This window comes from Patiria miniata, unplaced genomic scaffold (genome assembly GCF_015706575.1).
Source record: "Patiria miniata isolate m_02_andy unplaced genomic scaffold, ASM1570657v1 HiC_scaffold_7, whole genome shotgun sequence".
Taxonomy (NCBI): Eukaryota; Metazoa; Echinodermata; class Asteroidea; order Valvatida; family Asterinidae; genus Patiria; species Patiria miniata.
The window spans coordinates 19,632,957-19,648,676 of NW_024037074.1; positions in this window are offsets into that span (position 1 = coordinate 19,632,957).

The window sequence follows — 15,720 nt, forward strand, 5'->3', positions numbered from 1 at the left end:
AGGAAAAAAAAAGATTCATTGTTTGATGTTTCGTGACGATTACGTTTCTTATTCATTCAGTGAGTAAAGAACATTAAACCTTTAAATAATCTCAAAAAATAATTTAGCACTTTCGTTTGATTGTCCAAGGCATGTTGCGTGTACGTGAGCGAATTTAATTAACAAACAACCCCCTTTCCTGATACATTTATATTAATTTGATAAATTCACAAGTGATAGGGCCTATAACATAAGATATTCAGGACAAACAGCAGTGGCGGATCTACTGGGGGGGGGGGGGGGGGGGGGGGGGGGGTAAGGGGGTAAGGGGGTGGGTAGGTGATCTTTCCCCCTTGAGTTGCAAAAAATAGAAAACTCATAGATAAAATAGCAGATGCCTGCAACCCCTCCCCTTGATAGCTACCCCCTCCATGCCACACCTGGATATCATCCTCAGTTTGATATGGAGTGTGCACTGCATGACGATGCATCTAACAAGACAAAAAAACACCCTTATTGTGGTCAAAAGAAAGGAAATACATCGAGCATGATCAACAATTAAGCTTGGACATTTTCTGCAGTCTAGTATTTTCCTGTAGCTCCCCCCCCCCACTTTACTATTCACACCGACAAATTGCTAGACAATTTTCTTTTGACACTTTTTCGATGGACGCAGAGTGAGGATAATCACACCCATACCATGTCTTTGCGTCATACCAGATTTTTTTCCTTTTTCAAATTTGAAGGCCGTGGAATTTAATGAGACTAATTAAAAAGGGGCAAGAGATAATTAGGACCCAGGAATGCCAACGATAAAAACGGTCCTCGATATCAAAATGCATGTTTCAATTTTCTGGATAGCTGAGTGCGGAGACTGTGCCTCACAAAACACTCGGGATATACCGGTACGTGATGCACTTAGAACATTGAGTCTTAAACATTCTGGTAATGCAGTCAAAGAATTCCTATACAAAGGGCACACAAGAAGGGAAATAAAGGATAAAAGAAGAATAACACTGTTTCAATTTTGAATTTTATGTAAGGTTCAAAGTAAGAACCGTTTCGTAATCGTGGACAAGTACGCGTTTCTACCTGTAACCTTATGTAAGGCTTTCCATCATGTTTGCTTTCCTCCCCCGCTTTCTAACTCCCCGAGGCAAGGCATTTTATTTTGAATCCCTCTCCGCACCTGTACGATTTCTCGCTGCGCTACAGTAGCACGATGTTCGGTACAACTTTTTCGGTTTCTTTTGATCAAAACTGCCACAGGGTAGCCTCATTTTCTTGTAGCGGTATGAGATTCACTAATTATGCAAAGTCTTCCCAACGGAGGAAAAAAACCCGTCTGTAGTTATTTTTTTGTTAGAGAAAAAAGCCAGCCCCAGTCGTCACCTCCCACTCCCCCAACCCCCCCCCCCCAAAAAAAAAATGCCAAAAAAAAAAAAAAAAACCCGACTAGTGATAAGACATGTCGGTACTGAAAATGTCGGTTTCGAACAAAATTAATTTCAGTAATATTCATGGGTTTAATAGTGAGGGTATGATGTGAACTTTCACTGAGGGTTTTGGAATAGGGTGTGAAGCGCGTTGGAATTTATTTCCTCCCAAATTGCAAGTATGCCACAGAATAGAGGTGAGAGCAAACTTTGCAACGAGCGGTTTATTCTTCCGAAATTACATTATTGGCAGGTTACACGCAGAAGAAGCAACATTAACCCGAAGGTAATTGCGATTTGATGTAAATTCTCAATAAAGAATCTGGTTATAATTATGTAAAACACGTTGGAAACTCATTTGTAGACCTTAGGTTTGGTTGATTTCAAGTGAATACTCGCATCTGTATCATTCAAAATTCTGATAAATCTACGGCATGGCTTTAAAACATTCGGATCGTCAGAATGTTTATTGTCTGCGGAATAGCAGGAGAAAATGTAAGTCACCGATATACGATCCGCCGAATTCCCTACAGTAATTGCATACCGCTGATCTGAACCTATCAACAGAAACTCCATTTACGATTCCAATTATTTCAATTCCATACCCTTTATTTGGGATAAAAATAGATTGGACTTCGCTTTAATTTCAGTATAAATCCATTAGGTGAAATGCATACGACATGAATTCAAACAGCATTACCCAGCGATTTTTCTTTTGCCATTGAGAATTTTGACCGTCTCTTGTGTACAGGGTATTCTTTTCTGATTAGGGCGATAAACAGACGTCGGTAAGTAATGATATATTTCGAAGGTACATGAACAGACGATGAATACAAGACCAGAACATTAACACAAGACCAGAACATGAATATAAGACCAGACCGTGAATACAAGACCAGAACGTGAATACAAGACCAGAACGTGAATACAAGACCAGAACGTGAATACAAGACCAGAACGTGAATACAAGACCAGAACGTGAATACAAGACCAGAACATGAATACAAGACCAGATCGTGAATACAAGACCAGAACGTGTATACAAGACCAGAACATGAATACAAGACCAGAGCGTGAATACAAGACCAATGCATGAGTACAAGGCCAGAACATGAATATAAGACCAGAACGTGAATACAAGACCAGAACGTGTATACAAGACGCTGTTTTCCAGAACGAGGCGGTGAAAAACTCTCAGTATCGTTCAGCATAGTGATGTTAAATTGCGTTCATTTTTTGGGGTACTAATATCTTTTATACATTACATTTTGAACTTAATTCACACAAAATTATCGACTCTTTCAATTCTTTCAGATCTGAATCAAAGCAAAATTGCAATCTGTCCCGCATTTCCTGATGATTGTACACATTACAAAAATATACCACATTGATACAACATGTTCTACCAACCAAGAGCGTACCAAACCTTTTTAAAACAATGCCATACTTAAACCATTTCAAAACCCAGCTTAAGAAACAGTACTTCTGTAAAGGCGCACAGATATTATGAATAGTGTCCTATGGGGGTAACCGGTGTATTGTATGTAACCATTGTTTTATCGTCTTAGTTTGAAGTCAACCGCGTTCCCGTTTTCCAAATCAATATTTTGTAAACTTCCCCAAAACAGTCACTTTTTAACAAACAAATTGAACTATCCCCGATGGCTACAAATCCTCTTTCCAGAACATTGCGTGAAATTCATATTTTCTTCGATATTTTAAATTGTCCTTTTGGCCGTTTTTCCCTTGGAAATATGAGTAAGACAGACATATCTGGCTCGATAAATTCATGGAAAAAAGAGCAGTGATATGTTTTTGTATAATCCGGATGCGTGGTGTGCATGCAGTAGGTTTCCACAGCGATACGTGATGGCTGTTAGGGGGAAACGGTGAAGGAATTAACGGCAAAAATAAGACATTTAATGAGCACAAAACCCATCCAGCCAATATTATAGAGATAAACAGAAATATCGAAAGGAATTTCAAAACGTACTTCGAGCAACATGACTTAACTGGATAAATATATAAATAAAGAAAAATCATTCAAGCAAAGGGTGAGACCATGCTGAGACAATAACGTTAGATGTGGTAGTGAACAAGGGCGGATCCGGGGGGGGCCAGAGGGGGCCATGGCCCCCCAAAAAACGAAACCAATTTTTTTATTTTTTATGTGACATCGCAAAAAAGGCAGGCAATGAGTACACCACCATCTTTTCCTCAAAAAAACATTGGTTAAAGTGGTCAGAAATTGCCTCAGATCGCACCACAGAGCATCTAGAATGCAAAAAATTTTCGGGGCCCTTAAGCGGGCCCCGAAGCCCACGCCGTAATTTTTTTGACCCACTTTTTGGGGGCACCAAAATTTTTTTTTGCCCCCCCCAAAATTGTGTTCTGGATCCGCCCTTGGTAGTGAAGTACCAGTACTTGTTGTCCGAGCACATTGCAAGATCTGTTTGAGACGGAAGCTTATAGAACTGTGACATAAACAGGTAGGAGAACTCTGGGAAGCCTCGGGAGATGAAATCTCCTGCAGAGCAAACCCTGAAGCATGTTTGGTGATGCAATCTTATAGCTTAAGTGACAACAGTGACGGCCGTGTCATCCATCTAACGTTTCCTTCCGTCCTATGACCTGACATAGACGGAGTGTGATTGACAGAACATGACACATTGGTGTGATAGAGTGAATATTATACGGAAAGGCTCGACCAGTATAATTCATCTTGAATGTATAGTAAAATAGACCAAACTGGAGGAAAGCACCACAAAACAAATGACTTTCAGAGAAACAAAATATAGTAATACGCAAGTCTCTGTTTGGAATTGGATGTTGGTACGGGCTTACTCTCGGAAGTGGCAGGTCGCACGACGATCAAACTCGGTGGGTGGGTGAGGCTTGGTCCAGCCTAGATTTTTCAACCTTTGTTAAGCGATTGCGACCCCGGGGGGTCCTCCCTCTTACTCTTCCTACGTTGTTATGGCGTCTGAAAGGGCAACTCCCAAGCTACCCGCCAATATGACTATAGAGGTTGCTGTTCATATGGGTGCGTACGATACAGCGTGACAAAAAGACCACCGATTTCGCGGTGGTTTCGGGCGCAACAGTGAATAAATGGGCGATTTCGGACGCAACAGAGACTAATACATCCAGCAACTCTCTGTGTCCTAGGAACCGCCAAAGCCAGGTAACTGCCTAGTTGATAATGTATACCTCATGCATTGAGGCGGAGTAGTGGGGGACCGAATGTGTACCGCTGGGATAGGCATGGATTAACAGTTTGCGCATTCATTGTAACTACATTAAAATAACAAAGAACAGCCTCTGAGACACCTAAAATGCATAATGTATATTACATGACATTGGTCGATTGGTCATTGCTTCAACTCACAGTCTAGTTCGACAATTTGAACGTTGACGGGTTTGGAGGTCGCTTTATGACCCTAGGGAACGAATACCTTAATGAAATTTTGGATTTTTGATTTTAAGTCATAGAAAACATTCTGCATAATTAGCTTTGATATTGTGCATTTAAATATATTAATGCTGACAATTTGTTTTTTTCTCAAAAATGAAATTATATTCAACTATTCATCCAGATGAAATGTGACTGCTGTGAAAGACGAAAGACTTCTCTGAGTTCGAACCTTGTCATGTTATAGTACAAACTATAATAAGCGAAGACATACGTAGCTGTCAATTGTTTTGATCAAGAAAAGAGAATACTATATTCATTGACGTCACGGCAAATTGTTTTTGTGTCTCTTCTGCCACTCTGATTTCTGCTCCGAACTGAAGTCTCGAATTCGGAATCGACTAATTGAATGCCTACGAAGTGAAATCGGAGATCAATGAGTATCGATTAGTGATGGTGACCGCAGCGAGCACGTAAAGGAGCAAGAAAACACTACTAGGAGGAAGGCAAGGGCCCTAATGTGGTTAACATTACTAACGAAATTCTAAGGCCCGGGAATTATACAAAATTACACGAGGTTCTCTTTCCTGTTTTGTCCCCGTCGCCCAGGGGGACAAAACAACCCGAGAAACCCCCGCGCAAGGTTGTCGAAACACAATTACCAAGCTACGTGATTGTCCAACCAGTTGCCGATCAGCACAACGGGCGTTTCGCGGCATCTTTGGCGGCTAGACTGTCAAAGAAATTGCAAGTGTGGGCTCCGCCCGTTTTGTCTGTCCGTCGCTGTCAAGTTGTGCATTCGGTGTAAAATCTATCGGCTGAGTCAAATGATTTCTTTTGGTTATGTATACATGCAATAATGTTCAATTGACAAATTCTGAATGCATACGACAAGCAGGTCTTTTACACTGACGTTCAAGGGTAACCATTGTTTACTATCTCGGGAGTAAAAAACGATTAGTTTAAAGCAAATCTTTGGTGTTATCGAGTCAGGGTCTACCCAACGTTCCCCAATACCTATGTTCCCCAAAATCCTTACGGTTGGGGTTGGGATTGGTTAGGGCTAGGGTTAGGGGACATATGCAATGGGGAACATATGTTTTTGGGAACATGTATTCACCCATAATACATGTTGCTCACAGAAAAGTATTCCTCAGAATTGGAAAAGATCGTTCATTTTTGCCCGATTGTCTTATAAAAAAGAACTGTACTATATCGATCGTGCTGCATTTGTATACAGGCGGCTGGTGATGTACTTCCTAAAAAGGTTTCTACACCTTTAGCTTGGTTTCCTTCAGTGCGAAAGGTGTTATTTTAATGATGCTATCTAGGATTAAAAGAATACCTGGGGGGGGGGGGAGGCTCGATTACCTCACACGCCACACGTACGTAGGCCTTACACTTTAAATATGTTTGTTATTATGTTAAAGGTCAAATTATTTTCATTTTCTAGGCCGTTTCAAAAGTTCAAAGATTATACGCGTGAGTTTTATAACCTGCAAAAACAACTGCGTCACACAAGATGTTGACAAATCCTCAAGAATTAAAATCAAGAAAGAAACATGTTTATGAGAAATAAAGGCCTACCACTGCATTCCATTTCGTATGCGCCTTTCGTCTGTGTCCTCTTGTAGTGTTGTTTTGTCATCTTTGCTTCATCGCTATTCAAAGCAGCGTCTGCTTCAAGTGAGAGCTCACAACACGCCGAACATAAATGTCATCATTTTCGAAACTGCAGAATGAAAATATTACATTAAAGAGAGGGACATTATTTTATGACACCATTTTGATTGTTCTGCGCCTCTGCGGAAATCTTTAATCAAAATGCACCGCTCAGTTCACCAGTGACAAATGGCACATATTTCCCCCGCTTGTGGCAAATACTGACAAGTCAAACGTGACTTGTTACCTAAATTTCTTTTGACAACCTGAAGCTTAGTCTCGCCACTGTCCCTCTGCACTGTACATGTACAATGTATAGACTTCGTACACTGCAAAATATTGATTGAAGTATTAGGTATAGCTGCATGGTGGTAAGTTGTTGATTGGTTTTCAAGATCTTCATCATTTTATCCCTCTCTGTGGGAAAGATTTGGTATATTTGTTTGGAGGAAGGATTTCCGTTTGTTCTCAAGAATGTTTTCCAGGAAAACCTGTAGTTTGTTTCACAATGGCTGTGTGAACGACAGAGGGCGCAAAAGGCGTTGATATTAAAAAAAAATAATGATCTATGTCTAGGAATATAATGGTTGAAGTCATCGACGAAGGGGCGCCGAGTGTGCTTTGCTGATAACATTAAAGGCATTATAGGATCGTTTGCAAACACTCAAAAACGAAACGACCAAGAATATTACGAAAAAGCGTGATCGTAAGTAAATAATAGTATGAAACATTCTGTGAAATCGTTGAGTCTGGTATGCTGTCATTCTCAAGAAAAACCCGAATGAATTTGGTATCAGTACTAACCCTGGTTAGGACCTAGCCATCGTTGAGAACAGTTTTCTCAAATACAATACATTCGTTAAACGGCCGTGAGCAAGCTGTTGATTTCATATGTACGCTCGTGTACACTACATATATATTATACTTGCCCATGACAGAGTCGGCACTACGGCACTCCCTGTGACCTATGGGTTCTAGTCCTCGAACAGCATTTTGGACAGTTGAAAATGAACCACGTTTTTGTTCGTTTTTTTCTCAGCGCCAATGGACATAGAACAGCTCAGTAAAACGATATCTAATGGCACTCAAAACGGTCCATTTCATGAAATTACGGCAAATGCCAATGATCCTATATGCCTTTAAAACTTGATGATTGGCGTTGGTCTGATGCTGGTCAGTGGCATCAACTACATGTGGTATTTCGGGTCTGTATAGGGGAAGGGATATGGATGATAATAAACATGGAATTAATAGCCGTGGAGGGGGGATCAATTACAATGACTTTCTAGAAAAGTCGACCACGGCGCCGAGATAACATGAACCATCCGGAGAAAAGTAGTGGTACGGGATCCTGGCGGCGCGTTGACGTCATCGAGATCTCAACCATTGGGAATGCGAAATGATGAAGTGACTCGTGACTACACGGGCGCAGCAGTACTTGGAGATTTGGCGCGAAAATAAATTGCGCCCAAAATGGTCATACTGTACTTAAACGACCCACGTTAAAGATTTAACATAACAGCTGCAGATTGGCATCTATAGAAACAAACATCCCTGATTTCTGATCAGGAACAGTTTAGATTTTACACTGAGTATATCAAAGTGGAAAGTCAGTAAGTAACCTAAAAATTAAGAAAATGAGGATTTAAGACATTTAAGACATTCCATCATCAGAAAAAAAGAAGTGTATGCCTATATTATGGTTATTTTATGAGTCGTCCTTCCGTTATTGTTTTAATGACAGTGCACCTGTTGTGAGAATGTTTTTGTCGAAGGAAACTATGAACAGATGGAGTTATTATGAAGACTAAATCAAAGACAGAGAATGCTCAAAGATAGGCATCCCGTCGAGGTGTCTGTAACTCGTCACGGATTGAATGAAATCAGTCATTCTACATTTTGTATACCAAGGTGCCAACCAGCTACATCACATACACCCAGCCAAAGTGCAGTGAATCGCTGTCGGTGTAGAGAATGGCATGAGTTAGATGTTTGATTAATTCCAGCATTCACGACGGAACATGGGTCCGACTGGAAATGGTATGCCACGGAAAAGATAATAATTAAGGTTCTTGTCGTGATATACGGAGGACGGATGGTGAACATGAGTTCCGTTGGTTGGAGGAAGTGAAAATTAGATTTGACACCGACCTTTCACTGTGGAGCACATGCTTTCAAGTATTCGTGTTTATCATTGGAGGGGATTTACACGTGTTTAGAAGTTAGTATGATTCATCAGACACACACGGTTTTATTTCCAATCCTAGATCGTACTAATTCCCATTGGTGCACTAAAAGCCATTAACAGTATTCAAATTTTTTGTATACGGATTTTCCAGATTCAGCTAGCGTGACTGGCCGCTTGATTCGTTCGTTTGGGGAGAAACTTAGCAATTTCGGCCGAATCTTCACGTTTTTAACGAAATTAAAAAACCCCATAAGAGCCCTAAATGCATTCTCTATGGTAGATAATTGACCTCGAGGAGTTGCCAAATCGTGAACAAATTGCACTGTGAAGCCGTTACAGGTCGTCTATGTCCTTCTTAGACTAAGTGAGTAAATCCACTCCATTCGACATCAAAGTGAACACGAAGCCAATTCTCCAGCGTTTCGAACATCTCTTTTAAAATGTCTGAACAAAACTAAGAGTCATCAAAATCAGAGATAGTACAAACAAAGTGAAGAACGGTTTATACTTTACGCGAAGGCGAATTTGATACGAGTTTGACGCCCTGAGCGGAATCGCATTGGTTTCATGTTTAGTATATGAACTGACATCTACAACAAGAAGATAATTTTCGGCTATTGTGCACCTATATCCTTTTTTAAGGCCAATTAAATCGCGGAAATGAATAATAAATGTTGTAAAATGTTAATAAATATAAATGTAAATGTAAATTGGTACAAAGGGATTACTTTCAAAATCCTCACAGGAACACGCGTAAAGTATACAAGCCGCCTGCAAAGAACTCTTGACGTGGACAACAACAAAACATATTCACGGTTCTTGTAGTGACATTGTCTTTTGTCGCAACGTAAACCAAACCGAAAAATGATCTTGCCAAAACCCGAATGCAGCATCGATTCAAAAGCTTGTCGTGTTATGATTGGAATATTTTGTGTCAGTATTTGCTTTGTTATGATGCTTCGAAGGATTAGACAACCTCATTACAAATAGTGGAACGAAAAGCATACGTTACAAAGAACACCTAAAAGGAAAGATCTAAAAGAGGTATCAATTTTTCTAAGAAGATGTAACTGCTCACAAGAACGGAACAAATAGATTACCCTTCGGTGTGCTGTTTTTAATTTGTAGTGTTAATCAAGTCTTATATTTTAAATATCACATCTGAACCCCCCAACGCAAATTAAAGGATTTTCCAAGCTATGAGAAATATTCAGCAACCCATTAAATAAACAAGAAAGCTGCAATTTAGCGTGCAATAAGGTAGAATTTGGCTTCGGGAACTCCCCGAAGACCGCAGGTGAGCACTGGGCCGGGGCCATTCTCAGACAGGTGTATAAACTAGTCTTTAGGCATCCAGTGCTGCCAAGCTTGGATTTTTCAAACTAGGCAAACCACTCGATTCTAAGTGGCCGTCTCCACTTGGGATTTGTCAGTTGGATCCGGTGACGACATGAAAACAAATTTCCACCCGTCCATGTTGGTAAGACGATACGGGTCTGTCCTGGGCCTGGGATTGATTTGAAGACCGGGGAGTTTGGGGGTTTTGTGGAGACCCGCTCGACGTCTCCGGGCCGGACAACTGAGTGAATTTCCCGAGGCCGTGCCCAATACTCGCCGTGTTGTTTCCTCGACTTGTCGCCAGCGCTGACAAGCGCTTGTCGCAGTGCCATCAGAATTCAAAGTCGAAATCGAAATGACGCAACAACAACACTGGCATTGATCTATGGATCGTGTTTTTTTTTGGTGTGTGGACATGTGGCCTCCTTATCGTAAGAGAATGCCCGTTCCGAGATCGGTCAACCGGCCTTTAAAAGCTGCTTCAACATCGACGTCAAGCAAGGACACATAAGTAACCATCTTCAATCTAGCAAAGTATTTCTTCTTAACAGGGCAGATCATATATCAAATATGTATGAGAACAAGAGGTTGGTTTGAAACTTCTGCTTGAGATTTCTGGGTTGAGGAAATCCATTAGACTCGCTGTCTCTCAGCCGGTTTGATTGACAGGCGGTCTGATGGGACAGTGAGACTCCATCCCAACATCCTGACGGACAAAGGGAACGAAAGGAACACACACACACCCATAAATGACCGGTTCACCAAAATAAAGCGTCTTGACAGTCAAATGCTATTGAAGAAATTGGGTTGATACAAAGGCAACCACATTTAGAATCGACGGAACCGAAAGCGAGCTAATTAAATTCCTTAACAAAACTACTTCATCACAAATCTTGTAATTAAACTTCACTACAAGTGGGTCCACAGATCCAAGATACAACCAGTGCGATTTTTGATAGAAAAAAACCTCACACACATATCAAAGATATCGCTACACTACGATGTAGCTCATGCCGCTACTGCATAACCACAACAAACCCTGAGAGATCAAATTAAAGCGTGGATCACAATATTTATTTCAACAAATAAAATCGGGTTCGCGTGGGAAGTTTATAATGATGCTGTTTTGGTACGAAGCCCTTCATTACGAAGGACAAAAATATCCCAATTATAGCCAAATTCTTTTTTCAGAAAACATGCCTATAAAGAGACCCAAGGGCATTATTCTGCGTTGTGTGGATGTATCTTTCTTTTCTTTTTATATCTTGTTACGAAAGTGGGTCCATGATTACAAAAGGTCACAGAGATTTCAGTAACATGAAAATTTTAAAATAGCATTCCTTATAGCACTCCGAATCAAACCGACACCTATTCGAAATCACCTTTTTTTCTTGGGGGGGGGGGGAGGAATACATTTAAAATTGAAAGGTGACTTCTCTCCAATTAATGTGTGATTCATGTCTTCACAAACTTCGAGGAACAAAGATAAAGAAATGTAAGAATTTAAATGCCGACTCTGACAATATATAGACGATAGTAACTGTAGTATCCAAGCTAAGGATTTAAAGATTTAAAACCTATGGAAGACATACAAGGGCGGATCCTGAACCAATTTTTCGGGGGGGGGGGCAAGAGGGCTCGAGTATTTTTGTTTCAAAAAGGGAAAGGGGGTTATGTATATACAGGGTGGTTCAAGATAACGGAAATCCACTTTGACAGCAATTTTCACCTATTTTTAAAGACTACTTTAAAATTTTGATTAGTAGCTATTATACAGTACTGACCAAGTGACCTTTAAGCATAAGTGACGAAAAATCATTGCAACTGCATATTTTATCTCTGAGTGAGCTGTGGTAGTTTAAACATTTCATGTGCAAAACCTGTTTTTTTTCCACGGAGGTATACATTCCATTCGCTTGACTGAGCTCAGCATCGGAGCTTGATTTGAAGACAAAACAAGCCCATTTTAACATTTGAAAGTGTAACAACCGTGACATCTGATTGTTGTGTAATGTTATGCAACAACGAACTTGAGCCTACAGGGGTACATGATCTTAACACTGACACGAATAATCAATAAAAGCCTCAATAAAAGTTACCAGGTCAAAACATTTTGTTGCCAAGGTTTCTAATTTTTGTGAACTACAAAAACATCCAATTTACATAGAATAGTACGTGGACAAGCCTGATTTTGGTGACTTGTATACAAATGAGCATAATATCACCATTCTTGCGACTTTCACTAAGCTTTTGTTCACCATACATGATTAAAGGGCTATACTTTACTACTATGTGGAGAAACAATTGACATAAGTTAACTAGGAATTTGAAAGATGGCTTACGAGGGAGATATGCAACGTTCTAATTAATTTCCTGAAAGTTTAAGACAAAAAAAGTGTCTTCACTCCTACGATAAAAAGGGGGCATGGCCCCCATCGCCCCCACAGATCCGCCAATGAAGACATGCGGTAAAACCATTCATATAGATATCAAAAGTCTTTTTAGTCTCGAGCTTTGGGCGTCATTCGATGTCTACTTTACCCTTGCGACGACATAGCGTGCCAAGACTTTAATTAATGGGGAAAGAAAGACCCGTCAGTGTGCTTAATAGTCAACCAAGGTCGATTCATCATTTAAAATGAATCATTTTAAATATCGTATACCAGTCATTAAGTGCGTTTATCTAAGTTATTTCCACAGTAATGATCAGAAAATGTGCAGGTGAGTTCACTGGGATAATACATTAAAAGTGTTCATTTTTTAATGACGGCAATTTATAAGATTCCGACACCTCGCGTTTAAGATTTTCTTATTCAGCTATACTCAGCTTATAAGTTTTAGAAATAAAAAAAATATTTAACAAAATCAGTAAACTGGATACAAAGGAATTGAGCATAATTACAGGGTACTAAGAAGAATTTAAACACCACATTTTTTAACATCAACCATGAATTGCTGCATACCAATGAAAATATTTAGACACAAAAGTCCAGGTTTCTCAAAAAATAAATCTCTCATATCTATTATATAAAAAGTCAGCAACTCGGAATATATATGTCTCCACTTTATCACACTGAACAATGGTATAACGAAACTTTCACAAGTCTTTGGTTCATTTTCGGGTAACCTTTAATGCATTTTCAAGATGTCTCATTTTTGATCCAATTTTTGATTCTCTGTAATTTTGTATTTGAAGCAACCAATATTTTTTTTCATTACATATTGCTACCCTTTTCGTAACCGAAACTTGATTTCACTCTAGAAATTCAGCCGATATCGAGAGTAATTTTCCCCAGGAACATCTGTTTGACTTCTCTCTCGAGATACTCCAAGACGAAAGCTGTTGCCCACGTCACGTGCAAGCTTCGAGTATAATCACGCCAGTCTGGCCCCAGCGAGTCATATTGATGGAAATTAAACTCACGGAATGAGGAGATTTAAGGTGGCTGCTGGGGCCATTTATCAAACGGGGGAAACCATTTGGAATACCCCGGTGAGGATGCTGGCTTTTGGGAAACTGCACGGAGAAGTGAAGGAAAAAAAAGACAAACGATTTCCGTCGACCTCATTACTGCGAGTCGAATCCTGGCTTTCGCCGAAGAGAAAGTATACAGACTTACGGGTTATAGCCGAAAGGTTTAATGTTTGAGTTAAACCTCTCCGGTAGATGTCCTGATTATTTTCGTTTTGATTATGGACAACAATGGTAGCCTATACAAAGCATGCTTACAATCATCATTTCTGGGCACTACCCATATTCAGGTTTTCAGACAATTTCCAACCCGACCCAAGATCTGATTTGTGGCAAAGAGGAGTGTCAAATACATATACTCGTTCATGTGTATACTCTGACCATTCTTTTCAGACCCACACAACTCAATAGGAATGTTATTCACATGATGTTAACGCAAACCTCCCATTCTTTGTTCATATTTAACATTTGAAATACATGTGGACTAGTGGACCTCGGAGCACTCGTACAATGATGAAAATTGATGAAATAATAAAGTTGTGGCATTCATTGGGTAAAAAACTGCAACTGAAATAGGAAACTAACATGTCTTTTGGGACAGACAATTTTGTTGAATTAACTTGAAGGACTAGTTCTCATTTACAAAACAAATATAAAACGACCTTTTTGATAATTATTTAAGAACTGTATTCAGGCGAGCACGAGTAAATCTAGAATCCATCGGACGTAGGTAGGTAAATCTTCGCGTCGTTAGCATTTTCGTTCTCACGCAAGTGCACGGCGTGAAAACAAACGTGATCGAACAAGGAGACGTAGGTACGAAAATCCGAATGTGAAGTAAAGTTAAATTCGTTTTTACCCATCTCCAACTGATTTCTCATCATTTCTTTCTTGTGGAATGCCAAGATAAACTTCAAACATGAATGCTTCTCAGGGTGATTACGGTTAGAAATCATTCTGTCAAAGAAAAAAAGAAAAAAGGCAACCCCAATGCACATAGAAGGGTCACGGAGGAGTCCGGAAGCTCCAAAACAAAATGGCGTACTTTCAGGGTCTGTAGTTTAGAAATTGTGTGTTGGTTGTGGTTGTCATGCTGGTGCTTTTGCATGACAACCGTCGACAATAATCATCCTTTATGTTGAGCCTGTTTTCCCTGTCCCTACTCCTTTAGACGCCCCAACACGACAACAAGCATGTCACTTAAAGAAACAGTCACCACTGCTTCTCAGCCCCCAAGAATTTTGATTCTGAGAAATCTTTCAGCCTTAAATCTTTTGAGCCTTCAATTCATCTGTGTATTAACTAAATTACTCAAATGCATGCCAAAATATTACCTCACCTAACCACCAAAATGCAACTATGGACGAGAAACTCGGAAACATTTTTTCCCCAGGCAATATAATGTGCCTCCTGCAGAGCTCTCCGTTCCAGCAAAACCAATACATTAATGAAACCAAATAAAGGCAAAATATGAAACTATTGAAAGAGATTCTGGGAAATTAAGTATTATCTTTCTCAAGTCTGATTATAAGTTTCACAATCTTAATGCCTTTCGAGACATACAATGCACCATTCCACATTTTATATACAGCCGGTTTCCAGACACAGAGGAGATAATGGCTCGTCGAGCAAGATCATTTGCGCAAAGTAAACATATTATGTTTTATTCTCAATCACTCATTTCTAACGGCACACACTGGCAAATTGAAGTTTCAATTAAATGGTGAATCCCAGGAGAAGGTGATTTGTCACCCGGGACAGAAATACTCAAAGCGACAGAGCGATGTCTACCAAATCAACGATCAGCCAACGTCTACAACGTTTTGTTTAACAATTCAGGTAAAACTTCTGAAGGTTTACGGAATACTGAGACCGAAATATCACCAGTTTTACAGTGGTTAGGCCTAATTCAATTTCAGTTCGGTCAAATATGTAATTTTGTATAAATTAACATTAGAATACTTGTTCCATGGCGTAGTGGACATTATTATCAGGATTTATGGGCAATATCGGAAGTTTTAAGAGACATTTTCTAGGCCAAATTACCCTGCACGCCCATTACGGGTTGCTTGGTAAGCCTTGGTGACCAAGGCTAAAAAAATGGCATCCTTCTCTGGTCAAACCTCTACCCGACGTCAGATGTGACGTTAAGGTATGGTCATTACGCATGGGTGCAGAATATCGGAGAAACCATTACATTTAATTTCGAAGTTTCAATTCAACTTAACATTGG